A 22006-nucleotide genomic window follows, 5' to 3' on the forward strand; every position below is an offset into this window, starting at 1 on the left:
TTGGATCACCAAGGTGGGATGTTTAATTAATCAACGGGAAGCACTGCCTTCCAAGGGCAGCCTATTCTAGATTTCTTCCTGGCATCTTCAACGAATGCTCTGCCACTCTTACTCATATAGCACATTTCTAAGATTTTTTTTCTAAGACAATTCTAATTTCTGCAAACAGAAGAAATCACTCACTGTTCTGTGCACTGGGGTTCAGATCCTTCATTGCCTGACATGGAAAATTCCATCACCAGATCCCCAGATTTGCCAAGAGTCCCTTATGGGAGCCACTACTTTCAAGAATTCTTACAAAAGCCTGCTGGCAAGCTTCAAAAAAGCAAACAAAGAGTAGGAAAATATAGACTTCATAAAAAGCAAAAATCCTAGCCCTTACCTTCCAAACACACCCTTTGAACCTCACCATCTCCACTGAATTTTAGATGAAACTCAGAGACAAATATTTACAGGCACCAGACTATAAATGAACCTCCCTTTTGATGTCACCCTCCTACCCTTCAGTTCAAGGCTGGGCAAGACAGAAACTTGAAGATGAAGGGTGAACTAGCTCAAGAGGGGGAACTTGTCAATCAAAGCTGCTAATGCAAGCCCACAACAAAACTCCAGTTTAACCTCAGCAGTGATCACCTATCATAATGTGGCACTTTGACTGCTTGTAATCCTGCTCTGAAAAACAAGGATGCTGCAGAAGTGTTTCTGAAACCCAGCAAGGAAAAATGCACCTGTCTGCTAGGCATCCATCAAGGGTTCCCAAAGTCTGCAACCAGAGGAATTCTCAACAAGTTTCAAGTAGCTATGGAGAAGAAAAATATCAGTATAAAGGATTAATACAGATACAGGCTCCCCAATGCTCCACTATGTGCCTGGCACATCTTTCCTCAAAAAAATTGAGCGTATCATACATAACCACATCTGACATGGGCACAAGGTTGCAAATAGAGAGATCCTGTGTTTTCCTTCACCCCAAGCTCCAAGGACACTGGGCTGTCAAACACACACTGAGGGATGCTCTACAGCACAGTTGGAAAAGGATCACATTTAAAACAACTCCATCCAAGAATGTAAGGTGCACACTCCAGGGAGCTCCCCAGCACACGTCCATAGATACTGGAGGTATCCACGAAGGAAGAGATGATAACCCAGAAAAGGTAACATTCTTCTTCTTGGCTCATGTCTGAATTTATTGGGTTTTGCCTCTTCACACCAGGAGAGGTGAAAGTGCTTAACTGAACCCCTGACATTGACTGCAAGTAGGTTTTGCTTCAACCAATTTATTTAAACCTGTACAGCCCTAGAGCTCACCTTGTTTCCCTAACATTAGGGTCTTAGAGACCTATTGTTTGAACAACAGTGCAGGATTCGCAAGACATCATCATATTTTAAACAGAACATTTCTGTAGTTTTCTTCAGGAATATTAGTTTTCAGAAATGCAGGATACTTATTCATGCAGTTAATTGGATAGACTGTAATAAAAACAAAAATATCTGTTTCTTCTTCTAAGTGTGGGAGTAAAAAGGAAAAATACAATTTTAACTGATGAACATCCTTATCTTACTCTTTCCTGAACATTTAATCACAACGTTTCCAGCATATACAGCTTGCAACACAGACCCAAACTGGTTAATTTTCCAAAAGCAAGAAGCTTTACAAAACCTGTAAAGCAAACAAGCCAATCTTCACATTCTGAATATAAAGGTAACCCACAACAGCAGGAGATTAAGTCCCAGGAAGTCTGGGCTTTGACAGTACTGCTATCAGGGCAAGCATCAGGGTGCTCAGGCAATGGAGCAGCAGTGAGGAACAGAGGCAGTGAAGGCTGAATTCATGTCCTACCACAGACCTGTGTAATCCCCAGCTCTGGGACTGCGCCTGTGCTGTCTCCAACAGTGCAGCCCTCACCAGCTTCAAATCTTGTAATTTTATCAAAGAGAAGCAGGCATGTGTGAAGAGCAGCTTTCATTGCACTTAAGTTTTTAGCATTAACTAAATATCGATGGTGTGTCATTAATAAAATTCCACCACAACAAACCAATTAGTAAGACTCATTAAATTTTTATGCATGTTACTAATGTGCATGAAGCCAGCTGACCTTTCAGTGATTACACACTTAAGGTTTTCTGCCTTCGCGTTACAGGAATTGCGATGCATGTTCCAAAAAGCAAAGCCTGGCTTTTCCATGAAGCTCAGTGCTGGCTTCTCCCTCCTGCCATGTAATTCCTGATCACACCTGCCTAGTACAGCGGAGCTAAAGGATCAGGGAAGCACAAAGAAGCCTCGAAGCTATTTCCACCTGCAAAACAAACACAAGCAAAGCCTGGCCACACATGAGATTATGCGGAAACACATGGACTCAGTAGTCACCAAGACCCTACCTCTGCAGGGGCTGAGGATGGGCAGTCCCTGTCCTGCTTGCCCCTGAGACAATGATAGCTTCCATCTCAGTTACAGCAGGGTGGTGAGTAAACTCACACTGGCTGGTGGTTTCGTAACACAACAGCCCAAATGCCAACAAGTCCATCCCAAAGCTGGCCTCAGTGCTCCCAAAGCTACACATATGCCACTAATGGGTGCATGGGGCCATTAAGTTAGTAAAGCAGAAATAAAAGTATTTAGGAATAAAATGAAACTTCTGCTTGAGTAAGGACTTCCGGATCAGGCATTAAATCTGCCTGGTATCTGTCTCTAGTGTCACTGCACACCCATTTTCTCCTTGTAAAGCACAGTATTGATTTTTAAATGTTTTCATTCACACTTAGGGGCTTTCCAGGACTGGACTTTATTCTTCAGTATTATCTGCTGAACAGTGAAACACTGGAACAGATTGCCTGGGAGCACTAGATGCTCTTCAGCACTGGCACTCCAGAAGGAAAGGCTATCTGCAAGGAATTACAGAGGTAGAGCTGAGCTTTCACTGGGACAGAGGCACAGACGAGGCAACCCCTCCTGCACCCTCCCAGCCCTTATTTCCCTCTGAGCAGTCAAGCACAGTCTGCACCTGAACCAACCGTGAGAGTTAATCTGCCCTCTGAGGCATCAGCAGTGTCTCAGTGGTGGGGAAGATGACAGGTTATCCTACCTTTTGTCATCCCTCTAAAATCTGGTTTTCTCACAGCTTATCTGTAAACCATGCTCTGAATTGCTCAGCTCTTCAGCAGTCACCACAATACGCTGTACAAAGACAGCAACGACTTTTCAGAACTGAACACGCATCTACAACAGTTATTTCCTGGGTCCTGGTACTGGCCTGTTCACTCATGACTGGAAATACATGTACACTTAATTACAGAGGCAAAGTTTTGAGACTATTACAACAATTAAAATTTGCTGCTAAAGTATTATTAAATGCAAAAGTCAAATACACAGTTACACAAAATCTATCCTTCCCCCCATCTTCCCCTTAAAGAGGTTTGAGGGATGTTTTTAACCCAATTTCTACAACCTGACAAGCTCTGCACCAAATTCCTCCCCTTCTTATTCTTTCTGATGCACAATAACAGAGAAGTGCCCTTGCCCTTCCAGCAGACTGCAGAAAACTGAGTTTTGGCTCTGGACTCTCTTCAGCTGTAGCTCCAAGGACCTGACACTAATGCAGATGCAAGTCAAATCTGTTCCTTGCTACCAGGCTTTTTGGGGCTCTCCGCCTGCACCCCAGCAAAGGGAACAAGCCTGAGCAGGTTCTCAGAATGATGGCACATGTTAGGGCTCTCTGAAAAACAGTCCACAAAGGAAGGACCAATTCAACAGCTTTTTGCCACCCACAGCAGGCAACAAGCCCCTTAGAAACACAACCCATATTCACCACAGGCAACAGTCATGTTTGGAGGGTTAATTTGTGAAAATACAGTGGCAAGTACTAAGAAGCAATATCCAAGTGACAAGTGCTTATGCATATTTTATGAAGCATCTTCAACCACGGTTCAATGTATCCAAGAATACTTCTGATTCTAGAGGGGATTTGGAGAGGAAATAACATATAGAATAGGAGGACAGATGTTGCTAATTTATGATGCAAAGGCCTTTACTGAAAAGTGCACATTTTGCTTAAGATTCTCTACAAATGCTATTTTAATGCTGATTTCCTCCTCTTCAGAATTTCACAAACTCTTCTCTGTAAGAACTTCAGCTTGGCTCAGAAGTTCTGCTTGGATCAAAGCAGCATCTGTAACCAGCAATTAAACCGGGGCTTCAGTATTGTGCATGTTTTAAAATCATATCCACTTTTTAACAATGCCACTTTGAAAAAAACATGACTAAGCTGTAAGTTGGGAATGTGAGGGTGCATTTTGTCCTTCTGCCTTCCACTGTTGCCAGGGTTATTGGGACTTTCTGACCTTGGACTAGACTCAGAACAGCAGCAGTGTGGGAGCAAGTGAGATGGATGGTGACTAATACCCAGTGAGGTCATAAAAGAGAAGCACCATCATCTCCTGAAAAAAAAGTAGGAGGATATATTGGCCCAACTACTTCATCAGTCACCCCCAATGCCTCCTTGTACGAAACACTAGAGATGAGAGCACCAGGGGTTGTCAGAGCTCTAACAGAAGGACAAGGCCAAATGCTTCACAGCTGCTTAGTTTCGCATTATGATACAGTCTCTCTCTCTATATATATATATACATATATATAAAAAAATATGCAGTCAGACTTTTTCCACCGACCTTGCTCAGGGTGAGGCGAAGTGGGTGCTTGCTCAGGGAGCTCCAAGCCAATGCTTCACTCGCTCCCCACCTGTCAGTGACTTGTTTCCTGCATGTTGCTTGGACTGCCCTGAGCATAAGGCAGCTGATTTCTTCATTGCCTTTCTTTCACCACACTGTATCCCAGAGCTCAGCTAACCTTACTGGGTCTTCTCTACATAGCTCTGAGTGATCCTTCTGCTCAGCTCCACAGGTGGAGCAAGGCAAAATGCCTAAAACCTCATCCACTATCCCAGGCATTTGACTTGGAGTGCCTCAAGCTCATTTCTTTACTACTCAAATCACAGGTGTTCTGCTCTTCAGTTCCGGGGGGGGGGGGGGGGGGGGGAGGGGGTCTCTCAGCAATCCAGCAAATCAGCAATGCCGAGGTAGGATCCCAGAGAACAAGGAAAGGCAGCCATGGATCACCAAGGTAGCATGGGCTGCCTCTGTTTCCTTGATGCTGCACAGAAAATCCATGGTAAAGGCAGGGAGAGAAGTTCCATAATTCAGTGCCAATCTCTGCCCATGGATTGTTCCAGCCCAAACAATTAATGACCAGCAGAGTTAACAGCTGCTGAAAGCCAGATCCTGAAAAGGCATGTGGGGGCAGCAATGCTAATTATAAGCAGTGCTGATGTCTGGGCTTACCAAAAGCAAGGGGGATTTATGCTTCTGCATTAGTGCTGCCTGGGATCACGCACTGTCCATCACATCACACAGTTGCAGCCATGTGGCCACGAGTACGCCACTGTGAAGGAGGCTCTGCCTATGCCCTATACCCCATCAGACCCAGGCAAACCAGCTGCTGCTGCTCCAGTCCTGGTGCAGGTCCCCCCAACATCAGGTGGCTTTGGAGAGAGTCTGGACACCACCAGCACAGCACAGCACTGCACTGGAGGCACCCAGCCGGATCAAACACAGCCTCCCGGCAGCTCAAGGCTGCTCTGAGCTGACCAACACTTCATGCTCCCTCATTCCCACTGCGCTCTGGGAGTAATTACCCTGCAGAGCACTATCTCACCCACCCCAAGGAGCATTTATTTACTTTTTTGTCTGGTAAGTTGAAATTTCACTAAGCTCGTCTTCAAAACCACTGCATTACAAAGACATATAACAAACACCAACTGTTTATAGACTAGGTTATTTGTTCCCAGTGTATCTTCCTGCCTTTTACTGGCCATGTCTTTTATCAGCAATAACCAAGTACCTTTCAAATTGACAACCTGTTTGGTTTACAGCAGGAAAATACATCCAAGTCCCTTTCAAGCCTGCTCTTGCTGCATAGAATTCAAATAGCTCAATGAACACATGATTGACATTTTGGTTTGGGGTTTTTTTTGTTAATCATCATTGCTTCAGGATGGGCTTCTGATGGCCAAGCAAACTTCTAAAGATCAATAGCGTCAGTGCCAGAACCAAGTACCCCAGTCCATGTAATGCCCAAAATTACAGTGTCTAAACCCAGAAATAATCATACTAAAGATCCAAGTAATTTTGAGATGATAGGCCATTTCTAGTTAGCACTAAAAGGAGCTGGGCTTCAAGGATATAGAAAGATCAGCTAATGAAGAGTGATAACAGAAAATAGCTAGATGCTAACTTGGGGAGCAGCTTGCAGGGATACCCAGACTGCTGGAACCTGCATGGGAAACACACAGCTAGAAGGCTTCAGGGCACAAGGAGAAAGCCTGCAAACAGAGACCACCTATGTGCAAAGTAACACAGAAGGAGCCTGAACACTCAGAGATGGACCCCAGACCTGCCTTGTCCACTGACCCCTTACACATATGGAAGAACTGCAGTGGTGGAGCAAAGCTGCGCTGCTCTGCAGGGTGTGTGGCCACATCCCATACCTGCTGTTCCCCTCCCCTGCTTGCCCTCCTCCCTCCCTCCCCTGCCATCCCTTCCATCTCCTCACCAAGGGCTTGCTTCACATCACTCTTCCCATCATTTATTTCCTTTTGAAACGGCTGATTCACAAGCAATAATCAGGCTTTCGTGTTTTAATGTTTTGATTGTACTCAGGCCCTTGCTCTCCCCCAAACCCCCTCCAGGTTCACAGCAGTGACACCTTCTTTCACATTCCCTCTCCAAGAGCCTTCATTTCTCTCCCTAATTGAATTGTTGTCATGGAAATCATTCCTCCTCTCCATCTTACTGAAAGGCTTTAAAAAACCCCAGCCCCTGCTCTACCACTTTTCCAGCCATCAGCCACACCATGTTCCCTTCCAGCACCTCACAGCCCCACCAGCTCCTTCTGCGAGGCCTTAAAGCCCACAGGAGCCCCCCCACTGCCCTTCTCCCACAGCCATGGGCTGACCCGGCTGGAATACCCAGGCACCAACACATTAATTCACTTGAGTAACTCATTATGATCACTGGCTTTGCTACCCCACTTTCCCCCTCAGACATGCAACAGCTCTGGAGCCATTAGCTACCAAAGTGTAGCCCCAGCCACCTGTTCTCTGTCTATATATATATTTATCTAGACGTAAATGTGAAGTGTTTGGGTATTTTAAAATTTAGAAAAAAAATAAAAGAGTTCCTGCTTACATAACAGGCGGTAATTCTGCAGCCGAGAAACGCTGTTTGTTTTTTAACAGGATGGAAAGCAAATTACCGAAAATCACCCTTGATGAACTTCCAAGACGAAGGCTGCCGGCTCCAGGCACAGAGCAGGGCTCACCCGGCTCCAAAGACGCGCAGGAGGAAAGAACGGTGCTCGAAATACAGCCCCTTAAACCGCGCACCGAGGCCCGGGCGCTGCCGGCGCCGCTGTGAGGTGGCGTCGGGGCTGCCCCACCCGGATACGGCCGGTTCCAACCGGTTCCACCACAGGGCAGGGCAGGGCAGGGCAGGGCTTGTGACGCCTACGAGAAACACATCCAAATAAGGGCAAAACCTGCCCAAGCGAGGGAAAAGTGTGAGGAACGGCCCCGGTCCCTGCAGGGGCGCGTTCACCCGAGCCCCGCCTTGAACACTGCCAGGGATGGGGCAGCCACAGCTTCCCTGGGCACCCTGTGCCAGCGCCTCAGCACCCTCACAGGGAAGAGCTTCTCCCCGAGAGCTCATCTCAGTCTCCCCTGTGGCAGGTTAAGCCATTCCCCTTGTCCTGTCCCTACAGGCCCTTGGCCAAAGCCCCTTTAGGTACTGAAAAGCTGCTCTAAGTTCCCCCTGGAGCCTTCTCCAAGATACGACAATGTCTCATCAATACATTATACTGGAGTATGCACAGAAAAGCTGCTCTATTTGCATCAGGAATCCCACTGGCAGCCCTAAACACCCAGGGAGAGCAATCCCCACACGCTCATCCAGCCCCATTACACATCTAGAGCACTTGCAGATGCTGTGCTTTCCTGTGTTCACCTGCACCTCCACACAAAGCCATCAGAAGGCTCCTCAAACAGCAAACCAGTCCATCACTTAAGAGGGGTGACAGCACCAAACCCAGGCCACCTTCTTCAAGCTCATTTGACCCACAGGAAGGCAAAGCCAGAGGTCAGTGTGAGGCCAAGGACAGCTTTCAATACTTCATAATAGACAGGGCGTGCACAGAGAACCAGGGTGAGAATACCCTAAATCCTGGATAGGAAGACACAAGCAGGCATTCAGCCATGACTAATATCCCAAATATTCTCAAGATGGAAAGCAAGAAATCTGCTCCATGATCAGTCACTGACAGAGTCCCATAAAGCTACTAATTACAATGGTGTTTACAGTCTATATTTCATTTCATTTGATGTTTTTACTCTGATTAGTTATTCTATCACCTGCAGAGAGCTAGCTAGCTGCATGCAAAAACAGCACTGGACTTAATCAAGTAAAGTAGAGGGAATTCAGCTAGCTCTGTCCTGCTCAGTGCTGTTCCCCTCTTGAGAACTTCTTGTACAATTAAAGAGGAAAGCTAAGAAGAGTCAAGGTAGGTCAGTGCTCAGAAGAGAGACACCTGCAACAAATGGGTGAGCTGCAAAAGAACTCTGTATTGCTGATCCTTTCTCCTGCACAAACACCCCTGCTGGTCACCATGGCTTCTGGAGGAAACACAAAGCAAGGTTCAGCGCTCATCCATTCCCAGATTGTACAGTGCATCTCCTATGAGGAGCAACACTCCTCCCAGTGTCTTCTCACACCAAGCCATCCAGCCTACCTGAGTTCCTCTGGGATATCAAATACAATTGGAACGCTTTCCCTCCCTCCCAGCCAGGTCATCGGTGGTCACGCTGTGTCCCGTATCTTGCTGAGCCCTCCCCTGGGCTGCTGGAGCAGCAGCATCATTTCATGTGCCTTCCCTGCACACAGCCCTGCAGAGTGCCTTTTTATCATTACACGACATGCTGAGTTTTGTCCTGCTGACAGCATACTGTAACCCCAGAGCCTTCTCCTGAAGTGTTGCCTAGCCTGCTATTTGCCATCTGCAGCAATTCCTGCCCCAAGCTATCACTTGTCCCTTTTATCCTTTTATCCAGATCACCCTTTCAATCTGTCCAGATTATTTTAAGAAGAGGCTGTGGTTCTTCCTCCCCAAGAATCTGCAGTCCCTCCTGACTTTATATACCTGTCATTGGAAGAAGCGTATTCTCCATTCCATTACCCAAATTGAGAATGAAAATATTGATCAGGATGGACCAGAGCCAGCCCTGCAGAGCCTCACAGATTTTCTGGGAATCTTAAGATAAATGGGCTGGTCCATAAAGCCCAGACTCCTCTTTCTCCTCTGTTTTAACACTGGTACCACCCCTGCTGTTACCTTTCCTCTAGGCAACTTCTACCTGGCATGCACATCCAAAGCACTCTCCTGCAGCACTGTGATGCTGCAGCCAAGTTTCTGGGGCATCTGAAGCTTCCAAGACCCTGAAAATATCTGAAATTGCAGTTGATGGGGTGATCTCCCCTGTGGAAGCATATGTGGGGCTTCTCACTCGCAGTGCCCTTGCTGAGAAAGCACCTCTTCCTGCTCAGCACCCTTGTTGGTGAGAGACGCAAATATACTTTTGCTTTAGAACAAGAATCGTTGCTTTTTTCCCCCATTTAGCTTCCTAATCACAGCTAGCCAAGCTTGAAAATTCTATCCTGCATTATGCAATAATCCACTGAGAGCTGGGGGGGGGGGGTGTTGCATAAACTGTGTGCTGCAATGAAAAGCATCTGTCCCCCTCTGCTTGGGGGGGAGCAGCCCCCACAAAACAAACAAACCCTCTGTCCTCTAAGAGACGTTCACTTTTGCCAGTGATTTGTTCTATTTTACTATTCATTTACTGACAATACTTCTGACAAAAGCAGAGCAGAAACAGCTCAGTTTGCAAAGAGCTGGGCTGTACTCACCTCTATAAAAACCATACACAGTTCCATACCAAATCCCACTAAAAATACTAGTAAAGGCTGCTTCTCCAACTGAGGGGGCTGGGGTTTCCTTTTATGAAGACAAAAAAGCCATTATTTAGTTCTTGGAGTGGAGAAATCTCACTCTCTACAAGACACAGAGCAATGAAACGTTCCAAAATTAATAAATGGGTCTGCTTGGTGCATTTTAAAATTAGAATTCATTTTTCAGAGAACCTGTATGCAAAGTTGCAGCTGATGCAAATTAAAACAGTAATAAACACTTCAAAACCATGTTTATAATAGAAATGCTAACAAATCTTTAACTGTAATGATAATGGCTTGCTAGGCAGCTCTATAATGTAAAATTAATCCTTAACATGTCTTAATTTTTTTTCCACTGGGTCATTTAATAATGTGATAACTCATTTCTTTGCTCTGCCTCCATCCCTCACATTGCCATGGAGACAATTGTGAATCAGATATAAATAAAAATACTCTAACACTCTGGCACCACATGTTCTTTTGATCCCTTGCCAACGTGATTTTAAAATTACAGGAATTCATAGGAGCTCAATAATTAACAATTCATTTGCTAAGAAATCACTTCTTTTTAAGCCAGTTTCCTGGTGATTTGCTAACTCAGGACTGCTCACAAACATTCAAAGTTCTGTTACTCCATTTCAAATATCTATCTTGCACTTCAATCAGCAACTCAGAGGCAGAGCTACTGCAGACCAGAGTCCTAAAAGCCAGCCCTGCATTTCCCTTTGTAGTTTCATCAGTCTCAGTGGACTTCTAATGAGAGTAAATTTTAAGGCCATTTTTAATTGTTTGGGCTCAGAACATAACGAGAAAAACCAAAGTAGTCATTGAACAAGTTCACTGCTGGCCTCTATTATTAGAGGTGTCAAAAGGAGCTCACGGATCCCTGCTTCCATATTAGTTTGTTAACTATATACAGCAGTAGAAAGATTAAGATTAATTATGCATTAATGATCTTGACACCCCTTAATTGCTGCCCACTGAGAGAGGCCATAATCCCTGGTATTATCCGTGTTCTCAGAAATCCTGATGCAAAACTCTCCTCTGCGACACTACCACCATGAATTTGCACAGAGGCAGGTCTGGGTCCAGTGGCTTTTTAGACCAGAGGGTGCTAAATTAAATCCTTGCTGAGGGGCACGTGGTCTCAAGCAACTCCAGTGCTCACAACACTTTGTCACTGTCATTGTACATATCCTATAACAACTTGTAGCTCTGCCCTCACCACATGAGGACAGTCCTGGCAGTTCACAATTAAGGACTTCAGTTTATTAAAGAACTCCATTGTGTGCTTAAACCTGTGAAGCCAGGGAAGAACTCAGTGTCCTGGGTTTTACAAAGGATCTTATGCAGCTCCAACGTTTTTATTTGCAGTTACATAAAACCCTCAGTTAAGCAGCATTATTATACCGTTTACACGGTATTCTGTTCAGCCTCACCAGGCACTTCCAGCCCAGCATCCCAAGAGGAGATGTGTTTCTCTGCACAGCATTTTCCATCTTCTGCAGCCTTAGAGGTGGAAGGGCCAGCGTGAGCTGACCAAGTTATTAATCATTGCCACATCTCTTCCATTAAAACATGTAAGCTACAACTCTACAATTACCTCTGTGCATCACAGGGAAATCTCACACATACGAGGTCTTGTAAAAAAGCCCCCAGCTCTAATAACTGTTTTGTCCAAAAGGATTCCAAGTGATTTAAGAGCTCAACTCTGACTCTCAAGAGCAACATAAGCACCTAAGGAGTTTAAATAATAGCAAGGACTCAATGGCTCAGCGCTTGCCTTCCCAATATAATTCCTGCTGTAACAGCTAATTATAATTACTGATACAGCAGGTACAGCGCGATACGAGCCCCATCCTTTAGGTGACTTACAAAGATCTGCTTCTAGGGCAGACTAAAGTGAGAAAAGAAAAGAAAAAAGGAAAAAAAAATAAAGAGGGGAAAAAAAAATAAAGAGGGGAAAAAAGGTCACTCTTTCCCACATGACAGCTGCTTAGGGCTGGCCCATGGGGAAATAACACGTTGACCAGCCCCACCAGCTGTCTGCAAACAGAACATTCCAACAGCAGCTGCTCCAGCTTCAGCTCTGCCCTCTCCTGTCCTGCAGTAATTCACAGGTGGATAAATGCAGGGGCCAATGCTGTCAGAAATGGGATATCAGTGTACAAGAGGCATTTCGCCCCTTCTCTGTCAGCACGTACAGGGCAACGGCATTCAGACCCTGCTTTGAATCCAAACACTGAATAAGTACAATAGTAACTGGATAAAACCTAGTAGGGAACGCATAGCTGGCAACCAGCACAGAGAGACAAATGCAGAGCATCAATTCTGTATAAGGTGAATGCAGCCTTTTGTGCCTCCTGGCCACTAGGTCCTGGTATTTTACCAAGCAAAGCAAGCTGGTGTGTTAGGGACACAACCCAAAAATGCAGGAAAACTCCTGGTGTTCAGTTCTGCACAGTGGGAACAGCACCCCATGACCATGGGGCTGGTGAGCAGGGACACACCACCTTCAGATTCCTGGGTAATGCCAAATAGCCATGGGACGTGCAGGAGGATGAAACTTGGCTGAGAAGGAAAAAAAAGTAGGGACAGAGGGGGCTCTTCCTCACTTTTTGCCTAATTTAATCTGAATTATGTGCTCATACTCATCAGCCAGGAGTGGATTTGGGGAAAACAAGGGGCTTTAACCTCCTGCATAGCTCTGCTGTACCTCTGCACGGGCAGCCTTTAGCCTACTACCTAAGTCAATTTCTATCTTTGATCTGGCTCAGTAGTCTAAAAACAAAGTTAAAATATAAACACCGACATCCATATCACAGGGAGCGTCAAGGCAGGAGAGGAGTTTTAGTTGAGGAAGAGGGCTTAATCCACAAAGTAACTTTGGCATTTTGTCATACTGAAAAACGCTTCCAACACCTACAGCCTGACTAAGACATTTGAAAATACAGATGAGCTTCTAATCGATACACAGCCTATCCTTGGCAGGCAGGCAAGCAAGGCGTAACAGCGCCACGTTATACATCCACTATCCCAGACGGACAAATCAGTGATTCCCAATTTTTCTGAATGCCAGGTCATACCATACCCTTCCTCCTCCTCAGGGCTGCACCGGTTCTTAATGAGCTTGAAGGTTACTTCAAGAATAGAGTGAACCTCTCTGGTGACCTGACCTCCTTTGTGGTGTTTGCTACAGAATTTCAGTTAACCCCAGCTCCAACAGCAGGGCCTCCGAAAACATGCACCATCCCCTGAGGAAGCTCCCACTGATGGGCAAGGCTGGCATTGCTTGTCCCAAAGTCCCATCTCTGGTCCCACCAGCTCCAACTGTTGAGCTTGTAAACAGCTTGCAGAGGAGAAAAGCACCAAGAGGTTTGGGGGACACGAGAAGGGAGAAACCTCAGTAATCAGACATGCAGGTTGTGGAATAAAAGCTAAGTCAATAGGTAAGACAGATCTGCACAGAAGCCTTCCACCACCCAAATCCCCTCTTCTCCCACTATTCCTTGTTCCCACAGTTTGCTTTGAAAACAATTGCACAAAATCAGGTTCTAACTGGAGAGCCACTGTGCATGGATGCAAAGACAGGAAAGAAGGGAAGGATTACGGGATATTCCCTCCCAGAGCCACTGTCCCACCACAAGGAAACCTGCAGGACACCAGAGACAACTCAGCGATGGAACTAACACAAATCCAGAGGCACACACACTGATGCTTGCCTGGGCAGGAAAGCCTCAACAGCAGAGCTGGCTTAACACGCTCCAACAAAACAATTTTGTGGGAGGGCCAGTGGCATCCTCCTGCTGCTGCCCACCCCAGTTACTGTGTGCAGCCTGCCCAGCATGGCAAAGCAGGAAGTCTGGTGCCAGCCCAGGCAGCAGCACTGCCCTGAGCCCAGCAGCAAAGACAACTGGAGCTGTCAGCTGGAGGAATCCCACCTCTGGCTTGGAGGCAGTCAGGCAAGACTCAGGATGGCAGCCTCACTTTGCAAACATTATCTCTGCTTTACGACTGGAGAATTGAGACACGTACTGATGAAGAGCTCTCTGAAATTCGAAGTCCAGCTGCTGCGCAGAGCAGAAGGCAGATCTCTTGATCACAGTTTAATAATTTAAACCACAAGAATATCTTCTACTGTCCTCCATGCAAAAACCTCAGTACTCATTAACCATCCGAAAGGGAGCAGGAAAGCCTACACACCAATTAAATCATGGTTCAGTGAAACATCATTTTTGAGAGGGATGCGCTGCAATATCCCAAGCGCTCCTTCTGCGGGGTTGTGCTTTACAACTGCTGTAGCACGGAGTTAATGACACAAGTTCCACTCTTGTTAGGATTTTGCTGCCTGTGCTCGCTCACAATGGCTCCCGTATTTATTAGCGGTTTGATAACAAAGCAAAGCACTTGTGAAACTGGCCTCAAGCTCCGCTCAGTGAACTGTGAATTAACTGTAAATATAATTAGAGCCATACCTCACACTCGGGACTGGGAGGAACAGGAGGTCTGCCCCAGAGCTGTTACTACAGCACTACACAAGTCCAGGGCTGATAAAAATAGCAGCCCCAGCTGAAAGAGCAGAATTAATTACATCAACTGTTAAAACAAGCTACGCAGAATGGTTGTTTCTCTGCTTACAAAAGCAAGAAGAAATTCCTCAGTCCTGCCTGCGCTGTTTCAGGAATGAGTGACGGTTTGAGCAGCCACAGTCCCCTCCTGTTACATTACTGATTTCCAGGAAGTCTGACTCCATGAAGCACTGCTCAGTCACAGAGACAAATTAAGTCAGATTTTTCCAAGACTGATTTCCAAAAGTACCCATCTGCACCCCTTTAAGAAAGTCCAGCCCCCTGGTCAGAGGATGCACACAGCCACCATGAGCAGCAACAGCCAGTCCTCATCAAGCAACTCCCTGTCTCCAATGAGGGGATCAGTGCTCTCGTAAGGTAAGCAGTAAAAGCTGAGCAGGGCCACAATGGAAGGGCAAAGAAAGCTGTGAGAGCTGAAAAACTACAGTATTTTCAGGAAATGCTGTACTGTTCACTCTGTTGTGGAGCATGGGCGCTTAGCAGGCAGGAAGGAAGGTGATAGTAATGGGTCAGCAAAGGCTGGAGGGGGGCAGAAACAGTTTGAAATGAGTGCAGTAAAGATCAGATGGAGGGATCCCAGAAGCGAATCCCTTAGGAAAACAAGGTCTTCCCTCAGAGGGAGCCCAGGAACAGGCTCTGGGGAGGGGACAAATCCCCATCACAGCAGGTTTGGGGTTCAGCTCCCTGCTGTCCTGACCTCATGTGGGCAACTGTCCTGCTCCAAGCAGGAGCCTGGGCTAGAAACCTCCAGACAGTTCTTTCAGCCAGCATTTTTATAGTGTCATGAGGTATCACCTGTGTGAGATGAAATGAGATGGATTTGGTAAGAGGAGGATGCAGGGAAGTACAGGCCATGAGGAAGAGGCAAAGCAGGAGGCTGAAGCCCTCAGGACGACCTGCCTTTCCACAGAAACAGCTTTTCTATGGAAACAATCTGGTCTTTTGCAGGGCAACAAGCTCAGACCTGCAGCAAAGGGGAAGTTCTCAGCCAGGATGTGCGCCCCTTCCCATTCATGCCAAGGACGGAGGCTCAAGACCCCTGCCATGGGGAGGACCTGCACAAAGAACCTCCCACAACCCAGCTGCATCCTTCAGCCTCCCTGTCCCATGGCAGAGGCATTTCCCACCCATACCTCTGGGTAATACAGGCAGAACAGGACACTGCACCCATCCACACATTTCTGACTTAAGTCCACGACCATAGAGGCAGGCAACATGGCATAAATTGAACAAAAAAACCTTGTAACATAATGTCTCCTTGTGTTGCCTTCTTCCATAAACAAGCAAGATTTATGCATTCCTGGGGCTATTAACAAGAGCCATTTGTCTTTATTTCTGCGCGTAACTAATGGAGACACCAGCAACACTGACAAGCCTCGTGGGATTAATTATTAAAGCCGTTTTCAAGGGGGTATCTACGGGCTTGGCTTCCCTCCTCCTAAAGGGAACGTCAAGTATTTTTCACAGCACAGGATGAAATTCCATTTAAGAGACCGATGGCCCATGCAAGTACAAAGCATTACCAGGCTCGGACACGGCCTACTGAAAAGTTACAACATCCAAAAAGGTTGATGACTTCCTCAAGTTGTCTTTAATTCCTTCACTGTACAGCTCTTACAGCAGCATCCTGAGTCAAATCAATGAGACCAAAACCAAAGGACCCAAGAAGCCAGTGGGACCGTATGGGTTCACTCGGACTTGCTGATGTCCAGAGCCCAGGTGATTCTTTTAGATACCCATTTCAAACCAGCCTGGAGGAACCTAGAATTCAGGAGCGTTCCCTTTCCAGGGAGAATCACACAGATCAGGAAAAACAATTAAAATCCCCATGGTCCCACAATAAATCAAAGGCTCAGCAGGGCTTAGTTCCCTATAGTCGGTCTCATGTCTTCTATGGGTTCATTTTCCTAGTGAGTGCCCAAACACAGAATAACCAAACCAGGAATGGAAGGGGAAGGAAATACTGGAGACAGTTTAAACTTTGTAAATATGAGCTTCCACCAAGACAACACAAACAGACATGAGTCATTAACTTAATTCATTTTATGAAAAAGTTGAATAAAGGTTAATAGAAAATTACTCATTTTTTCCTTAGGTTGATTCTTTTTTCCTACCCATCCTACATAATTTAATTAAAAACGTGCTATGGAGTTCCAGAGGATGATTAAAAATAACCTCTCATTTTCTATTAAACTCCTTCAGTTTGTACAGGAGTTCCTATAGAACCTTATTAAATTTCTGTTTACCTCTGCTACATTTCATTTCTATTCCATACATCTTTTCCTTAAGTCCAAAGGGATTTCATGAAGGAGGTAGCTTATTATATAAATATCCTTTCCCATGGTTGCCAGTTGAGATGAACATTAGATCAGCGCAGAAGAACATCCACAGTGTAAGAACTCTTTAAAAGCAACATTATTAGCTTTGCTTACTGAATGGAGACGGAGAGTCGAAAAGATCTTTTCTAGTTATGACTGCTATAACTGAATACGCAGGTTGGTTATACCCGCTGGTTATTTTTTCCCAGCCTTCTTGGCATTTGAATTCTACAGTGGCGCATGGAAGAATCCAACCCATAGCAACCCAGTCTCCCTCCGCAGTCTTGCTGAAAGCCAAGAATGTTTTTTCCCAGTTTCCTCATGTTGCTGTGGAGCTACAGTACAGAGCTATGTAGCATTTATTAAAACAAGGCTAGATTGCTTTACAACAGGTAAAAGATATTCAACAAAACCAAAACAGGATCTCCAGAGCTTGCAGGCATATGAAACCTATTCAAAATGGTAGAGAACAGCTCTAATATCTTGACTCAAGCAGCTACCTCTTGCTGGCATCCTCCTTGAAAATCTGATCCAGCTAAATCCATCCAGCTGCTTCTATGTTCAGTCCATCCATGCTGGATTTCTGGCTAAGCCCTGCCAAGTCAGAAGCCCAGAAGGCTTGTGCAATATATCTGTGTTTGCTCATTGACTTGAGGGAACTACACAGACCTGTTTTCCTAAGGAGCAAGTGACGAGCAAACTCACACCCATGGTGTACTTACACAAGCAGCAGGGGCAGCATTTGGAATTAGCATAGGAGACACACAAGGGCACGCAGAGGCTTGAAGCCACCCACAGAACAGCCTGCTGGCACGTCTGCCAGTGCTGGAATCTGCAGTAGCAGCAGAAGCAACAAAAATAGTGGTGGCTGCTCCTCCTCCAGCAATGCAGTCACCCACTGCTGCAGGAGGACAATGATGCAACAGTGAGGAATCGGCTTTGGGGCTGGGAGATCCAAGTTTGATGCCAGCTGCCTCCTGGGCAACTGTGGTTAAGTATTATGAGCTTGGCTTCATTAAACCAGGTTTGATGAAGCCCTGCAGACTTTAATGGGACTTAGATGCTTAAATACCTTATTGGACCTTAGGTTTTTTTCTTCCATGCTGCTGCTTTCATCCCATGCGAATACATCAGCACTCCCCAGGCAAGATGGGAGATGAAGAGGCACTTGTAAACACCCAAGCACATGTCCTGACATGGGATGGGAGGCAGACCTGGCATATGGCACATGTCCTCACCACCAAGGCTTAAAAACACAGGGCTTACAAGAGCAAAAAGAGCCCCTCCAGGAGTTCTGCCAAGGTCTTCCCGGGCCCATGGCTGCCAGCCTCAACAGAGCAAGATTGATGCACTAGCAAAATATGCCATTTTGAAACTAATTGCACAACAAGAAAATATTCTTTAGCATGAAGCAGCCGATCCTAGGGGGAACAATTACTAGGAGATAAAAAGAACAGAGAGGAAAAAAAAGCCCAACCTTCTGTGTGCAGAAGATGGATTTACAGAGCTCCTGCATTTCATTAGGAAAACCTTCTGTGGGTTCCACAGTCACCTTGAGCAGCATTAAGGAGGGAAGGGAGGAGCCAGTAAACATTCAGGAGCCAACACTGCAGTTCTGCCCTCAGGTAACTGCTGCCATTAAAGGCCAAATCTAATAAGAACTCTCTCTGGTTTGCAAGCCAGGAAAGCCTTCAATAATCAATTAAAATGTGAGATAAGACTGCAGCTGCTTCCACGTACATGGACCACTCAAGTCTGGGTCCCTCATCAGTTTTCTGAGATCAATACACATCAATGCATTGCTGTTAGGCACATATCCATCATCCCTAAAAGCTGCAATCAAAATACCAATGCCTGTAGTAAGAACCATCCCTTATTTTTCTTTACAAAGCTGAGACAAGGTTTGACTAAACCAGTCTGTGCTCTGAGAATGAGGCACAAGGACTGAAGAGAAACTTTTCTCCTTACAGGGAACACCAAATCACATGAAAGGGGCTTGTATTTTTTAAGACCCAGGCTGAAAATCCCAGCTATTACCTGTATGCAAAGGACCTTACAGCAGGTTCCTAACTGCCATGAACTCAGTTCCCCCAGTTTTATTGCCACTGAACCTTGCCTGTGTTTCCATCCTAACATTGGATTTTCTTTCCTGAATAAACCAGAATAATTCCTGATTTGAACTCCAGTGCACAACAGAAACAGCCTGTAAAATCTTAAAAAGAAGCCAGTTCCTTCTAGCAGAACAGAAGATATATTAGGCTTCAGGACTGTACAGAGCAGAACATTAAAATAACAGACATCATAGAGTTTGATAGCATCTTCCAATCTCAAAGATCTCAAAATACATTACTAACTGCAACAGTCATTGCTCTGCTAGACAACTGCACATCTCTAAAGTGAATCATACCTTCAAGAGAGGAGTTCGTAAGTCTTTATGTAAATGGGAAATACTTTGTTGATCCACAAAATGCTACCGGCTCTGGAAGGGAGCACAGCAGCTCTACACAAAGGTCCTAACATTCACCATAGGTGTGCCTGTTTCTCCAGCTTGGTTTAGACAGCAAGAGTAAATTAGCATTTACTCTCTCACCAGCAGAGAAAGATCATCCCACAAATGTATTTTCATCACCTTTATGTAATTCAGGATCGTCACTTTCTTTGCTCTGCCCAGAACTTAACGCCTCAAGAACATATTTTGTGGTTAAAAAGTGGTATTGCTATAAAGCAATGCAATAATAACATCCTTTTTCGAGCCATCTCCCACAGGCTCCTCACTAGATGCTTTAATCGAAAATGACAGTTAATAGTTGCCTCAGTGTTTTCATTAGTGGCTACTTTTTTAAGCTTCAGTTTTGATGGAGATAGAAGGAAAGCAGCACAAGCTGCTGTAAAGTTTCTGTAGTTCCCAGTTCAGTGTTGTTGATTCAAAACAGTCCAATTGGCTTTTTTTTTAAAACTCTTTTATTATGCACCTTTTAAGACTAAGCTTGGTTTATCCTTTATCCTCTTCCTGCAGACACAGGAGAGTCAGATCTATACTCAATATCCAACTTCCACAAAGAAAAACTCATTTTAACAGAAATACCTTTTTTTTTTTAATGCAAAACCTAGAATTCAATTTTTAGCACTCTCCAATAGCTCCTGATGCTGATAAACAGGAACATAATCCAAGCAAAATAAGTATCTTCAATCCTCGCAGCTAAATTCCAATTTCTGTGCAAATTCCAAACTGTGCCCTCCAGCCCCAAGAGTTACACATTGCACAAGCAGATAGTAAAGGCAGTGACCTGATTTGTTCTGCCAAGTATGTAACGTGTCATGAAATATTGCAGAGGAAAGCCCAAAATTAGCTATTCCAGCACCTTCAGAATCAATGGCAAAACCCACAGGACTCTCCTCCATAGCCACCGAGCAGCTCTACAAACCCTGACATTTTCTTTATGAGATCTTGTTTTCCAAGTCATTAATTTGTCAGCATCTGTACAGTATTTCCTGACTCCAGAACAGCAGCAAACTAAAGCATCTTGAAATCAAAAGCCCAAAGACTTCCCATCCGTTGCAACCCACAGAAAACAGCTGGCTTCCTCCTCAATATCCACTGCAGCACAGCAGTGCCCTTGAGCCTGTACATCAACTAACCCAGCTCAAAGCCAGAAGGTTGGTTTGCCTTCCTCTCTATGCTCAGCAATAAGCACCCTCTCTTTCACCCATGATGGGAGCAGACTTCAACAGGGGAAAACATCAGGCTGAGAAAATCTGGGTGAAGTCAGATGTTGAGCACTTGAGCATCCATAAATGCAAGGACCCTCCAGCAGCAAACAAAAGGAAATCAACATCCTACAGGACTCAGCTTGACTCCCAGTTAGACATGCTTTTGAAGATCCAGTCCTTATGCAGCCATCCTGAGATACCAGCAGCTATTCTTTGCCATATTTGACATAAGTGAAAGACTTCTCTGAGCAGAGCCTGTCACATTATTTTCTCTGCTTTCTGTAAAACTTTGTACCACAAAAATTTTTATATATATTTTTTTTAAAAGGAAGCTAACTCTAGAAGATCCTAAAATAGCCAGTAATCCTTAAGTGAGCCCAGAAAGCAACCTACCCAAAGCCTGTTTGCACCAGAGAACTGATTCTGCATTGTTCTGTGACTCAAACTCCTGCTCGCTGTCAGGGGAGTAAGTTGGGCAACACAGCAAGAGATACAGGCTGCAGACTAGAGAGGCAACCAGGAAAATCCAAGTCAGGCTGGATGCATAGGGAAAAACCCTTCCTGTGGGAAAAGCACCAACCGCAGTAGTTAACACTGTCCTTGCAAATGGCATCACCGAATAGGCCAGATATACCCAGGAACCACCTCCTGCCAGGAGGGGACAGCTCATTGTCACCACTGCAATGGCATTTCCTACATGAGCGCAAATAAATACCCACCTGGTATTTCATACCTACTTGAAATGGATTTCAGCTTTTGTTATGCCCTTTGCCATTCATGTGCTGTAACTACTTTCTGTTCCATTTAGTACAGCACTATAAATGACTGGAACCTTCAAAACCATCATTGTGATGCCAGACCAATCCCACATGGAGCAGGCCTGAACCACCACCTAAGACAGCTTTAAATTGCCTGGTGGAAATGATAATTCCCTCTGCTAAGAGAGGGGCACTCTCTCATTGGGAAGCAAAATTTATTTGTGTGAGGATTTGAAATGCTTCAGCTTTATTCAGACCCCCCAGCCACCAAGACAAATCCAGTTTAGCAAGCCCTTGCCCCATCTCTTGCACCACACGTTGATCCAAGGAGGAAACACAACTTTTTGATGAAATACAGTATTAAAAACATCTGAGCCTGGCAACTGAGAGTATCTTTCAAAAGACTCCCCAAAAGCAGGACAAAACTTGAGATTTCCGAGTCACCCATTGCCTACCCATCCTGCAAGGCAAAGACTTGAGCATGTACCACCTCAGTGATTCATTTTTTATTCTTGATACAGAGGATACTCTTATAATTGAGATAGGAAGTAAAATCCAATTAGAATGCTTGTCACAATTG

General features: G+C 45.3%; 1 protein-coding gene across 3 annotated transcripts in view; it reads right to left on the reverse strand.

The window, feature by feature from the left end:
• TMEM132B (transmembrane protein 132B) overlaps nucleotides 1-22006 on the reverse strand; it is a 233907-nt gene that overhangs the window by 187983 nt on the left and 23918 nt on the right. Inside the window, exon 1 of one of the 3 annotated variants that reach the window (XM_057414846.1) lies at nucleotides 7307-7412. The exons of the other annotated variants lie outside the window; for them this stretch is intronic. The gene's annotated coding sequence lies outside the window, so the exon portion shown is untranslated. Of the gene's footprint in view, nucleotides 1-7306; nucleotides 7413-22006 lie in introns of those variants that run through there. 3 annotated transcript variants of the gene reach the window in all.

This window comes from Pezoporus wallicus, unplaced genomic scaffold (assembly GCF_028554395.1).
Source record: "Pezoporus wallicus isolate ANWC-B61680 ecotype Strahan unplaced genomic scaffold, APGP_CSIRO_Pwel_v1 contig_8047, whole genome shotgun sequence".
Taxonomy (NCBI): domain Eukaryota; kingdom Metazoa; phylum Chordata; class Aves; order Psittaciformes; family Psittacidae; genus Pezoporus; species Pezoporus wallicus.